General features: G+C 45.2%; 1 non-coding gene across 1 annotated transcript; it reads left to right on the top strand.

Annotated features, from left to right (window-relative positions):
- Nucleotides 1-4,320: 4,320 nt before the first annotated feature.
- On the top strand, nt 4,321-4,395 carry Trnat-ugu (transfer RNA threonine (anticodon UGU)). The gene has a single exon. It is a non-coding gene; the product is annotated as a tRNA-Thr (tRNA).
- The last annotated feature ends 15,950 nt before the right edge of the window (nt 4,396-20,345 follow it).

The following is a 20,345-nucleotide window of genomic DNA, read 5'->3' as shown; positions in this document are numbered from 1 at the left end:
ATGGACCAACAGGAACAGGATGAAAATACGAACGCGACGATTGAGGATAGTCCTGGCCAAAGGCCGGGAGGGGTCGGGAAATGTTGACCAACTTAGTGTGTTGAGGAGCGCCGGGGGTGCAGATGGCCGCTTAATGACACCGTCCTACAACTGATGAACACAAGCCAGGCGTACCGCATTGCCACGATAAACATTAATGGCATACGGACACCGCTTAAAATTCAAATGCTGAAAGATATGTTACGCGCTGCGGACGTGGACATTGTACTCCTACAAGAAGTGCGTTTCACATCGCCGCCAGAGTTCTACGGTTACGAGGCACATTATTCAGTGCACGATGAAAGTGGATGCGGTGTGGCGATTCTCACCAGGGAAGGAATAGGAGTGGAGGACGTCAGGTCTCTCCCTTCGGCACGCGGCATAGCGATCACTGTCGACGGCGTTCGTTTCATCAATTTATACGCACCATCTGGCTCCACAAAACGAAGAGAAAGGGCAACTTTTTACACCGAAGAGATAGCACCGTTGTTCGCTGGGCGCTTTGATAACTATATAGTGGGCGGCGACTTTAATTGTGTCGTCGACAAAAAGGACCAAGTACCTCATTATGTGCCTTGCATGGAACTGCGTGCGTTGATTACCGAAATGGCGCTTCTGGATACCTGGGAACTGCAGCATGGTGACAGACCGGGTTATACGTTTGTCACGGGACACTCGGCGAGTAGACTTGATAGGGTGTATGTGACACGAGCACTACGGACGGCGATACTGGATGCCGAAATCTGGCCAGCGGCTTTTACGGATCATATGGCGTACGTTTGTACGATTTCACTAACGCGTCAGAAGATATGGCGGAGTAAAGGTCACTGGAAAATGAATTGTGCACTTCTACGTGACACTGAATGTCACCGGTCGATAGAGGCGGCCTGGGAGACCTGCGTTCGCCGACAACGAGCCTACACCTCGGTTCTCCAGTGGTGGATTAAATGCGCAAAACCAACGTTACGGAGAACGTTGATACGATACGGGCAGGACAAATCGCAGTGGAAGCGCACGACGGCTGATTTTTATTTTACAGCCCTGAGGGAGCTGATGACCCAACAACCATCGCCGGAAAGGCACACGGCCATGCGCAGGATAAAAGCCAAGTTATTACAGCTGACGAGACTAAGAATGGAAGGTATAATGGTCCGGGCGAGATTGGCGGACACAGTTGCTGCCGAAACCCCCTCCATGCACCACGTGGTACGTGAACGCCAACGACGACGCAGGACATTGATCAGGGAACTCATCTCTGAAACTGGCCAGCAAGTTGTGCACCAGCGTGATATTGCGCATGTGTTTACCGACTATTTCCGCCAGCTATATGGACCTGTACATGTGAACCACGAGACACTACATGATGTCATCTCGGAAATGCCAGATAGAGGACCACCACTGGATGCAGAGACTTTCATCACAGCGATAACAGAGGACGAGCTGACAGACGCAATTGCCAGGGGGGCACCGAACAAGTCCCCAGGACAGGGCGGCTTCCCAATTGAATTTTACCGCGCCTTTGTATACCTCATGGGACGGACCTGGATTCAGATGTACAACGAACTCCTGTTACCGCAGACTGAGATACCTGTCGAATTCACGGAGGGTATCATCACCCCAATACCCAAACCACGCGGTGGCAGAAATCCAGGAGATTATAGACCACTCACTCTCTTGAACTGCGACTATAAGATTTTCGCGCGCATCCTTGGGGCTCGCCTGTGGTCTACACATTCTGATAGACTCCTCAGAGATCAAACTTGCCTCGGCGGCAAGAGTAACGTACATACGGCGCTCGGTGACTACCGAGATATCATCGCATTAGCAGCGGCATGCCGAGTGCGTGGGGCACTCGTCGCTATTGACTTCGATCATGCGTTCGACAGAGTGGATCATACCTTTTTGCATGCGGTGATGGGCAGATTGGGAATCCCGCAGGCCTTCATCCTAGTGATCATGCGACTGTTACACGGCGTACGATCAAAGGTCTCGGTGAATGGGCGGGGCACTGACTACATTGTTATTTCAAGGTCAGTTCGTCAAGGTTGCCCCCTTTCGATATTTTTGTATGCGATGGCATTGGAACCCTGTCTATATGGTCTCCGAAGACGGTTGGAGGGAGTGCCGTTGCCGCAACTGACCTTTCATTGCCGCGCTTATGCTGACGATGTGATGCTGGTGGCACGGACAGGCGAAGAAGTACGTACGGCGTTGGCATGGATACAGCGATATGGGATGGCGGCAGGAAACGTGCTTAATCTACAAAAATCACGCTGCATGAACGTCGGTCGAGGATTACAACCGGGGGAGGAAGGCCCGCTCATCTTAGTTCCGACCATCAAATGCCTAGGTATTACGTTCCACACGGATGTGCAGCGGACAGCAGCGGATAACTACCGACGCATATTGAAGCTGATGCGGACAATGGTGCTGTTACAGAAATTAAGAGCGTTGGATATGATTCAGAGGGTGACCTATGTTAACGTATACCTAGCACCGAGACTCACTCACGTAGCGCATGTCCTGCCTTTAACGCGCACAATGGCATCACGGATACAAGCAACTTTCGGAACCTACGTGAGTGTGGGACACCTGTTTAAGATCCGATACACAACGCTTACGCTACCACTTGGAGAGGGTGGACTTGGTCTAGTGAACGTGTATGAAAAGGCACGGGCGTTATTCGTAAGTACGATTTTCCAACAGTGGCGCGGTCAATTTCGCAATATCTCGGGTGCGTTGGCCGAAGTACTAGCGCCCACTTCAATGCTGCCCCCAGTCAATGTGGGCCATATTTCACCGAAGCTGTCACATTTCAAGTCTTTGTTTTTGGAGCTTAGCTATGTCAGAGATTCCTTCCCAACAACACGACTACCGACGACGCGAGACGTATACCAACTCTTACTGCGCCGGTGCCCCAGGAATACCCTGGAAAAGAAGTACCCAGACAAGAACTGGCGACAGATATGGCGCGTTATACGGAACGTTTACCTCCCAACGTCGGTACGCTCAACATGGTATGTGGTGATAAATAGGAAGTACGCAACGAATCAACGGCGGCACGCGATTCATTTGGCTGCGCAACAGTGGACACTGATGAACATCGTTTAGTATGTAGTGGGACGGCTCCAGTGTGGCACTTGGCACAACAGATATTGGCGTTCCTGTTACGCTCCGCCCCTCACACAATTTCATCAGACACACTTTTTTTCCCCCAAGAAACTTATTTCCCGGTCCAAAAAACCAATGCGGTGACATGGGTGCGGGGAATGGTGGTGGGCTACGTATATAACGAATCGGAAAAGGACAAAATTGATTTTTGGCATTTTCTCCTGGATGGACACACGAAGCTGCAACAGCATACGAAATATAGGCAAGACTTCGCTAATTACTTGCGACTTACATTTACCGACCCGCCGGCCAGATGGGGTGTGACGGGTGAGAGATGAGATAGACGAAGAAGCCGAGATAGACATCGATCACACTTACGGACCCTTAGTTAACTTCGAGAAGACGACCCAGTCTTACATCAACGTCTGGAGAACGAGTCGATAGATGGCTCTCTTGCTTTATCGAACGTCGGGTCGTGAGCAGATGTCGCCCCCGACACGAATTTCATTTCATTGCTACAGGAGCATGTTTCTTTTGTATTTGTACTATCCGCAATGTCTTCATGTCTTTCATTTGGACATTTTCAGTTTTATTCATTTCGTTGATTAATTAATTTTCTCATTAGCCACTATTTGTCAACATAGGGACTTTGTAGACACTATTTATGCGATAGTGCCACAAAATGTATGTCAGCAAAGGTGGTAAGCCTGACATTCGATTTAAAAAAAAAAAAAAAAAAAAGATGGACAGAGCGTCTGCCATGTAAGCAGGAGATCCCGGGTTCGAGTCCCGGTCGGGGCACACATTTTCAACATGTCCCCAATGAAGTGTATCAACGCCTGCTTGCAGCTAGGGTGTCTATTTAATTATCATTTCATTTCTAGCAAAGCTGCATGGTCATCCACAGTAACTGTTCTTTCGGGAACAGATACTGCCGTCATATATATAGTTAAAAAATATGGGTTCCCGGCCTTTGACCTTCTTGTGCGAACGCACACGCTATGCCCGAACTCGTACGGGACTTGGTAGATTAATCTGCCACGAGTAATAAGTATGATGGGCAAACATCTATTAGGCGCACTACGAATGTAGTGTTGTGGACATGTTGGGAATGTGGATCTCACGGGGAGCGTGCAAGGGATAAGTCCCTGCAGACGCACTATCCTCTGTGCCCGCGGTGGCTCAGATGGATAGAGCGTCTGCCATGTAAGCAGGAGATCCCGGGTTCGAGTCCCGGTCGGGGCACACATTTTCAACATGTCCCCAATGAAGTGTATCAACGCCTGCTTGCAGCTAGGGTGTCTATTTAATTATCATTTTATATTGATTAATGTTATAATCATTTGTGTCCTCATATGAGGGCACTATGCATCAATAATTTTCCATTACTGTCTTCATTTCGCACGGAATTTTTTTCTTTCCCTTTACGCTGTTACAACATAGTATTTTATTGTATGTAGCAGTCAGTCAGTTCTGAAATATACTAAATGTAGCTATAGGTCTTAACAATATCTAAAAAAATTAATTTCATTTGCGTACGGTACATTCACGGTAAGTAGTCTTCAATACTATTCACTTGGTGTTGAAATTGAAAAAGCTGAATATGGCCATGTTGGTACCACTGACAATAACGCACTCGATGGGGCGGAAAGAAACCTGGTTTAGGAGAAATAATTACAGAAATAGGGACGCGGTACTTATTAAGTGGCAACGCCGACGGAAAGCATTACTGCTACACGATGGATTGACAGTTGGCTTGTAACTGGACCAGAAAGGGAAGGAATTGATAAATATTTTAGTAAAACGGATAAGTAATTCATACAGATCAAAAGACCCGACTGCATTGGAATTTGTAATAAGCACATAAGAAGGGTTGACCTGATGGATTGCCTAGTTGCCTTCCGCAGAAATAAAGCTAGGTACACGAGGATTTCTACTGCAGGCTGATTGTAGCACATGTCTTGATAACCTGAAAGATATGTGGATCAGAGATTACGGAAATCTATTCAAATATAGAGTGGCCTCTAGGCTAATAAAAACGAGGAAAGCAGGAATTACAATGAAATATAGAAGAAAGTAATGAAGATAATGGTTTAACGTCCCGTCGTAATCGAGGTCATTAGGGACGGAGCAGAATTTCGGACTGACTCAACGACAGGGAAGGAAATCGGCCATGCCCCTCAAGGTAACCACGCCGGCATTTTCCTGAAACGGTTTCGGGAAATACGGAAAACCAATTTCCTCCCGAATGCGAATCCAGTGTGCTAACCACTGCATCACCTCGCTCGGTACAAGGAAATATGGAGGTCGACCTCCAGTTGAAAGCAGATTGTCGGCAGGACATTTAAAAAAGAGAACCTGTTAATCCATATCCAACGAACTACGTTTCTATGGTGGATCTGCAGCTCAAGCAGTGCAAATGCCAACAGGTTCCAAGCTCGGACAACTGCATTGAATACATTACATGTGTGAGAAGTGTAATATTTCTGTGTGCCCTGAGTGTAGGAAACCATTTCATTCCACAAAATAAAATTCGGGATAGGATGTACACTTAGGTAATATGCAGAAACTGCCGTTCTCGTTATTCTAACACGAGGACAAGTCCTTATTGATCTATAGATTTATTTCTATGGGTTAGTTGTGATATATTTTGTATGAGATAGTTCCTATGACACCCAAAACTGTTTCAGAACTTTTTTTCAGTTTCGATGTGATAATTTGTTTATCAGAGGGCTAACACAGCCAACCATCTCGCATCAGGAATACTTGTATTATTAGCACATCATAGATTTACAGAATCCATCGAACTTAACGATTACAATGCCTATTCTTTATAGTATTTATAAGCTGAACACAGTAGTGGGTAACTGGGAATAGAGCTGTTGCCTTCTCCCAATGTTTGAAGTGCCTTACAAAGTCAGATATCGAAAAACATACAGTTTAACGTACATGCCAAATCAGAGTGCAACACGGCATGCTTCACATGGGAAAAATCATTGACAGACGTGGAAGAAGAGAAAAGCGACAGAAACTATCTTAGAAGAGGCCGAGTGTCGAACCACTAAACATTTGATATTGCAATTTTGTAAGTGGGCTGCACTTTGTAAGAAACTCTGTGGCTGGTCGGTCTCGTTATTGGAAGTTAATCGTCAGTACTGTTCGGTAGTTAAAAGTTAGTCTCCAGCAGTGATGGAAGTACTGTTGGGAGTTGGAGGTGAACAACCAGCAGTGATGGATGTTAAATGTGAGAAGTTAGCATTGATGGAGGGTAGAGGTCTGAAGTGTTAGCGTAGCCTAACGATCTGGAAGTATCCGACTTGGAGATTGAAAATTATTCATGATTATATATCGTTGTACTGGATGTCAATGACTATATTCGTGTTTGAAATGGATGTCACATTATTAAGGCAAAAAATACATTATTTGGTTTGCAACAAAATCTTTCCTTTGCTAACCACATGCCTATTAGTAGTTAGTGGCTCTAGTAGTTAGAATCTTTTATTTAGTTGGCAGTATTGGCGCTCGCTGTATTGCAGTAGTTCGCGTAATGAAGACTATTGTGAGGTAAGTGCTTAATGAAATGTACAGGTTATTGTTAATATTTCGTTTAAATCAGGGCCATTCTTTTGTATTAATTATTTGAAGTCATTTTGTAATTTATTTTGAGGAGTCAGATATCTTTGCGCTAGAATATTGTGAGTCAGTGTTAACATGATAAGAAAAAGTAAAGAGAAAGTAGGCTCAGTACGTTGAGTTTTACTCTGCTGTTTCAGAATCAAATAACATATAAATTTCATCTTCTCAGTCATTCCGCATTTAAGTACATATTCACACATTTAAATAAAAAAGTTGCAGTGTGACAGGTGCCTACGTAGCTACAGACCCACAACGAGCAGGAATACGCTTCCTATGTCTTTCCAGGCCAGCCATCGCGGCGTTTACCTCAAGCGATTTAGCAAAACTACGGAAGAGCTAAACGTGGATGGCAGAACGGGGATTCAAAACCCCGTACTGCAGATCGCGAGTTTAGCGTCCGAACTACACGACTGGCCATTAAAATTGCTACACCACGAAGATGACGTGCTACAGACGCGAAATTTAACCAACAGGAAGAAGATGCTGTGATATGCAAATGATTAGCTTTTCAGAGCATTCAAACAAGGTTGGCGCCGGTGGCGACACCTACAACGGGCTGACCTGAGGAAAGTTTCCAACCGATTTCTTATACACAAACAGCAGTTGACCGGCGTTACCTGGTGAAACATTGCTGTGATGCCTCGTGTAAGGAGGAGAAATGCGTACCATCACGTTTCCGACTTTGATAAAGGTCAGATTGTAGCCTATCGCGATTGCGGTTTATCGAATCGCGACACTACTGCTCGCTTTGGTCGAGATCCACTGACTGTTAGCAGAATATGGAATCGGTGGGTTCAGAAGGGTAATACGGAACGCCGTGCTGAATCCCAACGGCCTCGTATCACTAGCAGTCGAGATGACAGGCATCTTATCCGCATGGCTGTAATGGATCATGCAGCCGAGTCTCGATCCCTGAGTCAACAGATAGGGACGCTTGCAAGACAACAACCATTTGCACGAACAGTTCGACGACGTTTGCAGCAGCATGGACTATGAGCTCGGAGACCATGGCTGCGGTTACCCTTGACGCTGCATCACAGACAGGAGCGCCTGCGATGGTGTACTCAACGACGAACCTGGGTGCACTAGTGGCAAAACGTCATTTTTTCGGATGAATCCAGGTTCTGTTTACAGCGTCATGATGGTCGCATCCGTGTTTGGCGACATCACGGTGATTGCACATTGGAAGCGTGTATTCGTCATCGCCATACTGGCGTATCACCCGGCGTGATGGTATGGGGTACCATTGGTTACACGTCTCGGTCACTCTTGTTCGCATTGACGGCACTTTGAACAATGGACGTTACATTTCAGATGTGTTACGACCCGTGGCTCTACCCTTCATTCGATCCCTGCGAAACACTACATTTCAGCAGGATAATGCACGACCGCATGTTGCAGGTCCTGTACGGGCCTTTCTGGACACAAAATGTTCGACTGCTGCCCTGGCCAGAACACTCTCCATATCTCTCGCCAGTTGAAACTGTCTGGTCAATGGTGGCCGAGCAACTGGCTCGTCACAATACGCCAGTCACTACTCTTGATGAACTCTGATAGCGTGTTGAAGCTGCATGGGCAGCTGTACCTGTACACGCCATCCAAGCTCTGTTTGACGCAATGTCCAGGCGTATTACGGCCGGAGGTGGTTGTTCTGGGAATTGATTTCTCAGGATGTATGCACCCAAATTGCGTGAAAATGTAATCACATTTCAGTTCTAGTATAATATATTTGTCCAATGAATACCCGTTTATCATCTGCATTTCTTCTTGGTGTAGCAATTTTAATGGCCTGTAGTGTACTTGATCGGCGTATACGTTTCGAGTGGCGACAGTGGTCTGCACATCTTTCATGTAATGACTGTGTGATTAAATACTGGTACAGATGGCTTGTAACAGTTCAGTGTGTGGTATCGTGGAGAGAGTAAGTAGACAGACTGACAAATTGCACCGCTCCTGTTCTCCCGCCGCGAACATCCGGGCGTCCTTCGGCAGGCTGCAGGCTAGACCAGACGCAGACACGTGGGGGACGCGGCGGCTGCATCCACAAGAAAAGCGCAGCGGCGGCACTGGCTCCAGTGCCGGCGACTGGCGGCTCGCCATAGTAACCCAGTTCTGGCGCCAGCGCCGTCGCGTCAGCTGATCAATACGGCGGACGCCGCGCCGCCAAGCACCGCCCAGCAGCTGCACGGCTGCACGCCGCACACAGCATAACAGATGCACCGCGTTTTCCTGTCAGAATATGGCATCAGAGGTAAACATTATAAGCAGGGACGGTGTGGTTGACAGATTCGACAGACAAGCATGTGACAAAGAAGCACGTGCCTTTCTCGGACACTTTGGCAGGCAACACGGAAGGGAGGATTTCTCGCGGACGCCTGGGACGTGGATGACGCCAGTAATATGGTCCATTCTCTGATAGTCACTGTTGTTCTATAACGCAAACCTAGTCTTGTTTCGAATTAAACATTACTTTTATTTGAATGGTGTTATACGTACCGAGTGATCAAAAAGTCAGTATAAATTAATGGGTGATCAAAAAGTCAGTATAAATTTGAAAACTGAATAGATCACGGAATAATGTAGATAGAGAGTACAAATTGACACACATGCTTGGAATGACATGAGGTTTTATTAGAACAAAAAAAAAAAAATACAAAAGTTCAAAAAATGTCCGACAGATGGCGCTTCATCTGATCAGAATAGCAATAATTAGCGTAACAAAGTAAGACAGAGCAAAGATGATGTTCTTTACTGGAAATGCTCAATATGTCCACCACCATTCCTCAACAATAGCTGTAGTCGAGGAATAATGTTGTGAACAGCACTGTAAAGCATGTCCGGAGTTATGGTGAGGCATTGGCGTCGGATGTTGTCTTTCAGCATCCCTAGAGACGTCGGTCGATCACGATACACTTGCGACTTCAGGTAACCCCAAAGCCAATAATCGCACGGGCTGAGGTCTGGGGACCTGGGAGGACAAGCATGACGAAAGTGGCGGCTGAACACACGATCATCACCAAACGACGCGCGCGAGAGATACGTCGGACATTTTGTGAACTTTTTTGGGGGGTTCTAATAAAACCCCATGTCATTCGAGGCATGTGTGTCAATTTTTACGTCTCTATCTACGTTATTCCGTGGTTTATTAAGTTTTCAAATTTGTACTGACTTTTTGATCACCCGGTATACTTTGTTAAAACCAGCATGGAATCCGAAGAAATCGATCATGCCAAAACTCAATTTGCACTTTTCTCACACGACATCCTGAAAGACATGGGTCAACACAATCACGTGGATGCAACGTTGCTTTGTTTCCGAAAATCGTTCGCCTCCTTACCGCACGAAAATTTGCTAAAGGTAGCTGAGATACTATGGGATCAAACTGCTGAGGTTTTGCTAAAGAAAATACTATTATATGAGGCAGTGCAGAGTTTCTGACTGGAGTGAGAATTTCTTGGTAGGGTGAAAGCAGCGCATTAACTTTGATGAAGAAAGATCGACAGAATTAGAAGTAGCTTGAGGCACGTGCCAGGGAACGATGCTGGGGCCCTTGGTGTTCATGTTGTATATTAATGACATGGCAGGCAATATTATCAGTAACCTCATACATTTTACAGTTACTGCATTTATTGAAATTTTGTCTGGAGAAAGCTGCACAGATATCCTGTCAGAAATTAGGGTAGGCTGGGGTAAAGACCAGCAATTTTCAGCTTTTCAAATGGCTCTTAGCAGTATGGGACTTAACATACGAGGTCACAAGTCACCTAGACTTAGAACTACGTAAACCTAACTAACCTAAAGACATCACACACATCCATGTCCGAGGCAGGATTCGAACCTGCGACCGTAGAGCAACTTTCAGTTTTTCTAATGTTACAGTCAATGAGGGATAAATTATCCGGTGGTTTCAAACAGAAGTCATAGGGTGGGTTGCTACCGATAACCCATCCAAATCACTGCTGTCTCTGATAATTAACTGCAGAGAAATGTATAATTTAGCTAAAATAAATAAAAGCCCTGCAGAGCGAGTCTTTGCCTCGTTTTAGATAAACGGATAAAAATGGATGACTACACAACCAAAGCTCTTGAAATAACCGTTACTTAACGTTGTTGTGTTGTACCAAAGTTACCCAACACAATATTGAACTGAAATGTATCGTCAATTTGAACACAATGCTTCAAAATACTTGTACAAAAGTAATACGTCCTTCTCCACGAAAGGAGGCTCAGTAGAGTAACCTGCAAGCGTTCTATTAATTAGGTTAATCTGGGAGTAGCAGGGCCTTTATTAGCCGCATGGTCCAAAGCACCTCGCTACGGTTCGCACGGCTCCCCTCGTCAGAGTTCGAGTCTTCCCTCAGGTTTGGATGTGTGTGTTGTCCATAGTGTAAGTTGGTTTCAGTTAGATCAAGTAGTGTGTGAGCCTAGGGACCAATGACCTCAGGAGTTTCATCCCATAGGAACTTATCACAAATGAAAATGAGGGCGATTGTTAGTGCGGGTTGCCTACTTCAGGGGCAAGTATACTCGTACATTCAGCAGCAAACCTATCGCTCTCTTTTGATTGACAGATCATTAACCTAATGTTCTGCTACAAGGATTATGACCCCCTGGCGATAATCCACGCTTTTGATTAATAGGTCCTTAACCTCTTATTTGGTTAGGTCGTTTTCCAAGAAACACCCACCCCTCCACTCCCCCACCCCACTTCTCTGGGAACTACCCTTGCCAATACAAGCACGCTTTTGATACCAGTTGGACTGACTATTAATTAAATCGATCAATTACTTAACCCCTCCCTCTCTGAGGAACCACACAGACCATCCCTCCTCTCTCTCACCCATAAATTGGCGGGAAATCGATTGTAGTGCTTGGAATATTGTTTAAATACCGTAGTCAATGTCTGGAATATTGTTTATTTAAACAATTTACGGGATACAATGCAGTGTTTAGAAAATACACACATCAAAAAGTGTTTTGCATCACCCCAGGTCCCAGAACTCCTAAAGATAGACGTTGACTGCGAATATTGTATCACAGACACAGTCCCTTTGACTCTTCAGAGGTGTCACTAAACACGCCAAAAGGTGTAAACATTCATGCATGAGCATCGCCTATTAGACAGAGTGGTCCGACAGCCAATCAGTTCCAGTCATTCCACCAGGAAGGAGGTACACGGCTCGTGTTGTCTGTACTTCAACCATGCTTAGATGGTCAATACCGCGGTTCGATCGCGTCCGCATTGTTTCTTTATGCCAGGAAGGGCAGTCAACAAGGGATGTGTCCAGGCGTCTTGGAGTGTTCGGACATGGAGCATATACGGAGCGACGCAAACTGTCGATGACATGCCATGTTCAGGCCGCCCAAGGACTGCTACTGCAGTGGATGACCGCTACCGACAGATTATAGCTCGGAGGAAACCTGACAGCAACGCCACCATGTTGAATAATGCTTTTCGTACAGCGACAGGACGTCGTGTTATGACTCAAACTGTGCGCAATAGGCTGCATGATGCGCAACTCCCGGCGTCCATGGCGGGGTCCATCTTTGCAACGACAACTTGCAGCGTGGTACAGATGGGCCCAAGAACATGCCGAATGGACCACTCAGGATTAGCATCACGTTCTCTTCACCGATGAGGGTTGCATATGACTTCAACCAGACAATCATAGGAGACGTGTTTGGAGGCAACCCGGTCAGGCTGAACGCCTTAGCTTAGACACACCTTAGACACACTGTCAAAAATGTTCAAATGTGTGTGAAATCTTTTGGGACTTAACAGCTAAGGTCATCAGTCCCTAAGCTTACAAACTACTTAACCTAAATTATCCTAAAGACAAACACACACAACCATGCCCGAGGGAGGACTCGAACCTCCGCCGGGACCAGCCGCACAGTCCACGACTGCAGCTCCTGAGACCGCTCGGCTAATCCCGTGCGGCGACACACTGTCGAGCGAATGCAGTTAGGTGCTGGTTCCCTGCTGTTTTGGGGTGGCATTTGTGGGGTTGACGTACGCCGCTGGTGGTCATGGAAGGCGCCGTAACGGCTGTACGATTCGTGAATGCCATCCTCCGACCGATAGTGCAACCATATCGGCAGCATATTGGCGAGGCAATCGTTTTCATGGACGACAATTCGTGGCCCCGTCATTCACATCTTGTGAATTACTTCCTTCAGGATAATGACATGGCTCGACTTGAGTGGCCAGCATGTTCTCCAGACATGACCACTATCGAACATGACTGGGATAGACTGAAAAGGGCTGTTAACGAACGACGTGACCCACCAACCACTCTGAGGGATCCACATCGAATAGCCGTTGAGGAGTGAGACAATGTGGATCAACAGCGCCTTGATGAACTTGTGGATAATATACCACGACGAATACAGGCATGCATCAATGGAAAAGGATATGCTACTGGACGACCACCTCTGAAGGTCTCGCTGTATGGTGGTACAACATGCTATGTGTTGTTTTCATGAGCAATAAAAAGGGCGGAAATGATGTTTCTTTTGATCTCTATTCCAATTTTCTGTAGTGGTTCTGGAACTCTGATGCAAACTTCTTTTTAATGTGTGTAGTTTATTTATTTAAAAAATTTGTTGGGTAATTGACTGCAGTGTATGGAATGCTGTTTAATTAAAGAATTTACATGGTAGAAGATGGTGTTTGGAATATCATTTATTTAAAGACTTTGTCAGGAAATCGATTAAAGTATAGAAAATTTAAACAGTTCCAGCGCTTTTTTATTCTGATCACGCATGGAAACGCTGAGAAGGTTTAGTTTATGTTTGCTACCAGAGTGAGGGATGTTAAGGCTCTTATTTTATATATCCCGTACTGGTGTCTAAGCACAGACGGGATAACAATTACATATCTAAAAGTTTATGAGATATTTGGAGACCCACCGCCACTTTCTGCACTCAGACAAATGACTAAAATCTCACCGGCGAACTATTTTGTACAGATCGAGAGACATACAGCAATCATATAGCACTGCCAGTTGGACCCTGCAAATGATATCTACAGATCGTGAATGGAATGAAGTGTGGTATAGTAGTCACCCATGTGTGTGTGTGTGTGTGTGTGTGTGTCTATGAACAGGGCACCCCCAAGGTCCTAATTACTGATCACGTTACTAAATACCACCGACCCCGGACCGCGTATCAGCCTCCTTTGATCTCGCAGGCCCAAAACAAAGTATCAAGTGGCGGCATTCTGTTGATCAGGAAATACCAGACTAGCCTACTGTCTGTGTCTTTCTCAACAGGACGTGCCTTGTTTGCCTGTGTGAATCAACATCCCGTAACATGTAGATGAAGTTTTTCATATCTCCTCAGAATACTGTTTTCCTATTGGCTAATCCCGCAGAGAAAGGGAGACCTGACCCAATTGCGATATCAAAAATAGAGGGTAATAAGCCATTCGCACTACCCTACCAAATTAATTGTTTAACAATTTACAGGAGTCAAATACATCCCTTAAAACACTCACCTCCCCCTTACGATGGTCCTTCTTTGTAATAAAACATATTTTCAACGTTTGAGTATTATACACAATCGTTATGCAAACCAAGTAATGAAATTTCCTCCACAAAATAGATCGTAAAGCTGAATAATATCCGAGGTCTTGTACACACTAACGTTTGAGAGCAGAAACACCCTTCTCCACCACTATGTTCCTGTAAACATGCCTGATGAAAAAAATCCTGCCGATCACACAAATTAGCGATAGCGAGGCGCGCGCCATTCGCCTTCTACCGGGTAGCTAGCCCCAGTCCGCAATGGCCGCGAGAGAGAACCACACCCGCGCAGGCCCATGCCTGCCCACACCGAACGCATGCACGATCGCAATACAGCTGTCAGAAACAAGAAAACTTTCAATCGGGAATCTCAGTCGCAATTGGATTTTCTTAAGTGCTATAGAACTCCTAAGTTGACAGCTTTTCTCAGTTACACCAGGACGAAGAAGCAGGGAGGAAAGGTTCTGCTGCCTGATAGAATAGAGACAACAGTAACTACCATTGCAACACAGAGTCCACTGCGATGTATTGAGAAGCACTAAACACGACACACATAAATAACGATTCAAAATGAAATAATAAGTTGTCATGGCTAGATGTTAGAGATCATTATTAATGGCGAATCTGATGTCGCGATTGGGTTTTTTAAGCACTATAGAATTTCTAAATTGGTTCTCCCCACTACATTGGGAGGGACGAAGGCCCATTGTGTGATAGGACAGAAACAACAGAGTCCACTACAGTTGAGAAGCACTAATCAGGATACACTCAAGCCATGATCCAGTCCATTGCAGTAGTCGCCATGGGTAGATGTCGGAGACTGCTGAAACACTCACACATCCCGCGCGCTAATGTCCTGAGTTCCACAAGCAGTGCACCAAACCTATCATTCGCTGCCGGCGCCAATGTTCACAGGTTGGTGAAAATTACCGCCATGATTGCATCCTCAGTCATGGAGCGCGTGTATGCCAGAGTGCACGGCTCCTGGTCATGAAGAGCACTTAGGGATGATCAGAATGTTAGGAATTCGTATGTTATCAATACGCCCAGTACCAACACCCATCGTCTTGAATCTTCTCTCACGTAACACTCACTTCTACTTCGATCGCACTGTCCCAGTACACTGGTCACTTCGCCAGCCCTGGGCAAGACCAGACAGGTCGACACATTCCTTGTACCCAACCACCAATCACAGGCTGAGCTAATCCGTTACTTCTGGTTGCCGACTCCTCGCGGCTCGGCCTTGCAGCCAGCCACTGTGTACCGCGAAACAAGCAGCTGCAGCTCGGATGTATAGAGTAGTGCTAATCAATTCCACCCCGACATAGAGCCCTCAGTTTAAAAAATCCACTTTACCAACCCGAGACAGCAATGTTGTGTACCATAAATCTCGAATTTCTCCACGAATTGCTGATTCCCCTCTTTTATACAGTTTCGAAGACAGAAGAAATCGTCGGCCTGGGTGGCCGAGCGGTTCTAGGCGCTACAGTCTGGAACCGCACGACCGCTACGGTCTCAGGTTCGAATCCTGCCTCGGGCATGGATGTGTGTGATGTCCTTAGGTTTGTTAGGTTTAAGTAGTTCTAAGTTCTAGGGGACTGATGACCTCAGAAGTTAAGTCCCATAGAGCTCAGTGCCATTTGAACCATTTGATCAGAAGAAATCGGGGCATACATGCGTTTCACATCTCTGAAGTAACGTTATTTGCTGTAACAATATGGCACAGGCTACATGTCCTGTAAGTATTTTCTCATGAGATAGGAAAAACTCCTTTCTTATCTGTTGCCGGCCGCAGTGGCCATGCGGTTCTGGGCGCTACAGTCTGGAACCGCGCGACAGCTACGGTCGCAGGTTCGAATCCTGCCTCGGGCATGGATGTGTGTGATGTCCTTAGGTTAGTTAGGTTTAAGTAATTCTAAGTTCTAGGGGACTGGTGACCAAAGAAGTTGAGTCCCATAGTGCTCAGAGCCATTTGAACCATTTTTCTTATCTGTTACGTCACGCATTTTTGGCTCATGACAAACTGATGAGTTACACTACCTTTACAGAACGCCTTCTCACTTTCAATCTCTCTTTAAATTAGTCAAATGCCTCGCCACATACGAAATCTCTTACAGTAATAACACAGAGAATTTGTAAATATTAGGTTTGTACTAGGTATCATTCTATATATTCGGTAATACATCTCATGTTATTACGATGGTCGTCTTTCCCTGTGTAGGTGTCAGAAATGTTGTTAAACATATCACCGCAGCAAGGAAAAAAACACTCATGTTTACCACTCACACTTCCGAATCATATCCATTGCATCCTACCCATTGCTTCCACTCACCAGGCGGCACACCATTGGTATCAAATTGATAGGCTAATTAATTCAGTTGATCATGGGATTTACTTTTCATGGTGAGTAACTTTTTTCAGCAATCAGTTTACACTCACCAGGTAGTTCAAATGGGAAACCCTGGAGGGAAGACGATGTTCTTTGCAAAGAACACTACTGGGAACCGACTTTTTAAGCTGACCACAGAAGGAGTCTACCCAGAAACATACATTTTGTGTATGGACTGTGCTATTAAAAACATAATCAAAACGACTATGTTAACATCACCCTGCATAAAAGCGGTCTCGGTTCTAAAGGAACACATGAGAATCGCCGATAGCATTACAGTTTCTGATAGGAATTCTGTCTGCAATTTGAAATCAAGCCTTTCCACAAAACAACATACCTGCATTGGATGCTATGGAGATGTCTTTTAATGATTACAGGCACTAGTGAATCATATTCGCAGCACTCTCATATCTCGAAACGAGTCACCTTTTTCTAACCTATATGCTACAGTAAAACTCCAATGTGGTTTTAGATTGCTCCTATGCATCTTGTAACTGGTCCTCAGACTCTACTCCATCCTCCCTACAGCTTTGTCCACGTGATCATTCCAGTTTAAGTCGGAACTGAGCAGAAGTCAGTTCTATATCTAAGACCATCTGCAACCCGTGGTGAAACAGGGTAAGCTGAGTTAATGGAACAAGACCATCTGTTTTGAGCACATGGTGGAAATGGGAACACTTTTTCAAAGCTCTGCCAACTGTGTACGATGCAGCTTTATCCTGCAACATGAGGTAGTAGGAAAAAATAATACAAGCAGTTACGGTGGTGTTGGTTATCAGGAAGATTAGGAAGACTCCAAACTACATACAGGTACTGCATCTCTCAGGGTGCATTCATATCTGTCAACCAAAGTTCCTCTCACTCCTCATTATTTTGCACTATCCAACAGAGAAAAACTCCGCTAATGTCATCTCATTACGAACTCGATAAGATATTTGTGTCGCTGTCTTCCCATATATCAAAAACACATACCACTGATCATGTGTGGCGATCCTATTAAATATACAGGTATTGGGTCATTGGAGCAGATGGTCTGCGATCGAAGTTGCTTCCACAGACCAGTGTAAAGTTTTGTCATATGTACTGTTCAAATGGTTCAAATGGCTCTGAGCACTATGGGACTTAACATCTGAGGTCATCAGTCCCCTAGACTTAGAACTACTTACACCTAAGGACATCACAAACATCCTTGCCCGAGGCAGGATTCGAACCTGCGACCGTAGCAGCAGCGCGGTTCCGGACTGAAGAGGCTAGAATCGCTCGGCCACAACGGCCGGCACATGTACCGTAGGAGGGCCATATCCCTCAGAATATCAGTCACAGGAAAGGGTCCCTGTTCAGCTGTTTGATACATTTTTTTTCTGCTATAACACATCCAAACAGTGTATGACTACAACTGCATACATCATCGGTCTTTTTCCAACCATGACTTCAAGGTATGTGTCAGGTCCTAAGCCGACATTAACGGATTTCATTCCATTGGCTCTCACAAAAGACAGACATCGCACAGGATGATTGAAATAAAAGACAGAGTTGGTGTTCCTTACTGACAAAAAATGCGGGAAACATCACAACATTTGTAAAGTGGAAGAGTTTTTGCGGCATTGTGGGGCATTTCTATACAGCTGTCCAAGAGTGACTGATGACCTCTAAATTTGAAGTCATCTTCCACAGTGACGCGGTAGCAGATGTCTAGGGGTTCTGTTTTGATTGATCCCATGTTCTCAATCACTGTTTTGGTGCAGACCAACCCAGAAGGGCGTTGCTCCTCCACTAAAACTCTCAATCTCAAACAAGGGATGTCAGTCAATCATTATGTGGTAAGCAACAGCGTACCAGTGGATGGATGGGATGGAAAAGATAGTGTCAGTGTACTGTAACAAGCATTAAAGTTGATAGTGCGATTAATTTTAGCAATTTTACCAGCTTTTACATAATTTCAATGTGGACCAACGACATGGCACATGCTTCACAGTTTCCGTATCATTGCTAAACCACCCCTCCTCTACAATGCGAGTACCGTGTATTAGATTACAAATGTAGATGGGTGACAGTGCAGTACATTCATTGAATGTTAATTCTGGAATATATACACCAAAGAATATGAGACAGTATCCTCTACTGTTCTACACATTTCTAGCAATTCGACCATAGTGTGTAATTTACGATTACGATTGCCTATCTTGCGCTATGCAGATCGGTGTCACAGAGAAGTCTTACATTCTTAGACTGAAAGATTTCTCCACATTGTCTTTGAACAACCCTCCCTTCAACACTGTTATCCATTTAAAAATGTAGACTGCTACATTCCATGTCTCATGAAGGAACAAAGTGAGCTGGATCCGTAACTGCTATTCTGCATCAGCCTTACTCATGGCACCCATCCAAGTGCACAAGATCTCTCCAGATGCGAGCATGTCGAGGAGGTCAGCATCCGTTATCGGTGTATAGCAGATATGTGATGATATAATAGATGGTTATGAAGAAGGAACGTGTCGTTTTAGGCATGACACAGCTCCAGACGGACGTAGTTTGAAGCATTTTACGTAAATCAACTGCCGGCCGGGGTGGCCGAGCTGTTCTAGGCGCTACAGTCTGCAAAACGCGCGACCGCTACGGTCGCAGGTTCGAATCCTGCCTCGGGCATGGATGTGTGTGATGTCGTTAGGTTAGTTAGGTTTAAGTAGTTCTAAATTCTAGGGGACTGATGACCTCCGAAGTTAAGTCCCATAGTGCTCAGAACCATTTGAACCATTTGAACGTAAATCAACTGCGCTATTAATTCTGAAGTATTGTCCTAATGTCTGGGATCGGTACAAAGAAGGTATTGGTAAGAGAGAAATGATCGTGTAACATAGACACATGAATTTCTAGGGCTACACGTTTCTGCACTTATGCTACAACGCTAGAGTGGTGCGGTTTCCGCTCTATTAGTCGTGTTAATATTCCAGTGCAGGAGATATATTCCCAGCATATGACATACATTCTCCGTGAAAGTTTTGAAACGTGAATTACTGTGCTGGTAAACCCCTTACGTTATTTGATTTTCAAACAGCTGAGCAAAACTGAACGTACTCAGACATTGCTCTCTTTACTTATTCTGATCATCACTAAACTGACACACAATTTTTTAGCGCAACGCAATCTGACATTCAAAAACCCTTACAAAAGAATGGCCCTGACTAACAATAACCGCCGGCCGCGGTGGCCGAGCGGTTCTAAGCGCTCAGTCCGGAACCGCGCGACTGCTACGGTCGCAGGTTCGAATCCTGCCTCGGGAATGGATGTGTGTGATGTCCTTAGGTTAGTTAGGTTTAAGTAGTTCTAAGTTCTAGGGGACTGATGACCACAGATGTTAAGTCCCATAGTGCTCAGAGCCATTTGAACCATTTAGCAATAACCTATACCCTTCATGAATCACTTACCTCACAAAAATCTTCGTTACTCAAAGTACTGCAATACAGCGTGCGCCAATACTGCCAGCTGAATAAAAGATTCTTACTACTGAACGCACTAACTACTGATAGGCCTAGTTAGCAAATGAAAGATTTTGATAAAGAACAAACAATGTATTTACCTTAATAGTGTGCAAAAGTCATTATATATATATATATATATATATATATATATATATATATATATAT

This window comes from Schistocerca nitens, chromosome 4, assembly GCF_023898315.1.
Source record: "Schistocerca nitens isolate TAMUIC-IGC-003100 chromosome 4, iqSchNite1.1, whole genome shotgun sequence".
NCBI lineage: Eukaryota > Metazoa > Arthropoda > Insecta > Orthoptera > Acrididae > Schistocerca > Schistocerca nitens.
Note: the sequence above shows the minus strand (reverse complement) of the source record. Positions and strands in the feature narration are given on the sequence as shown.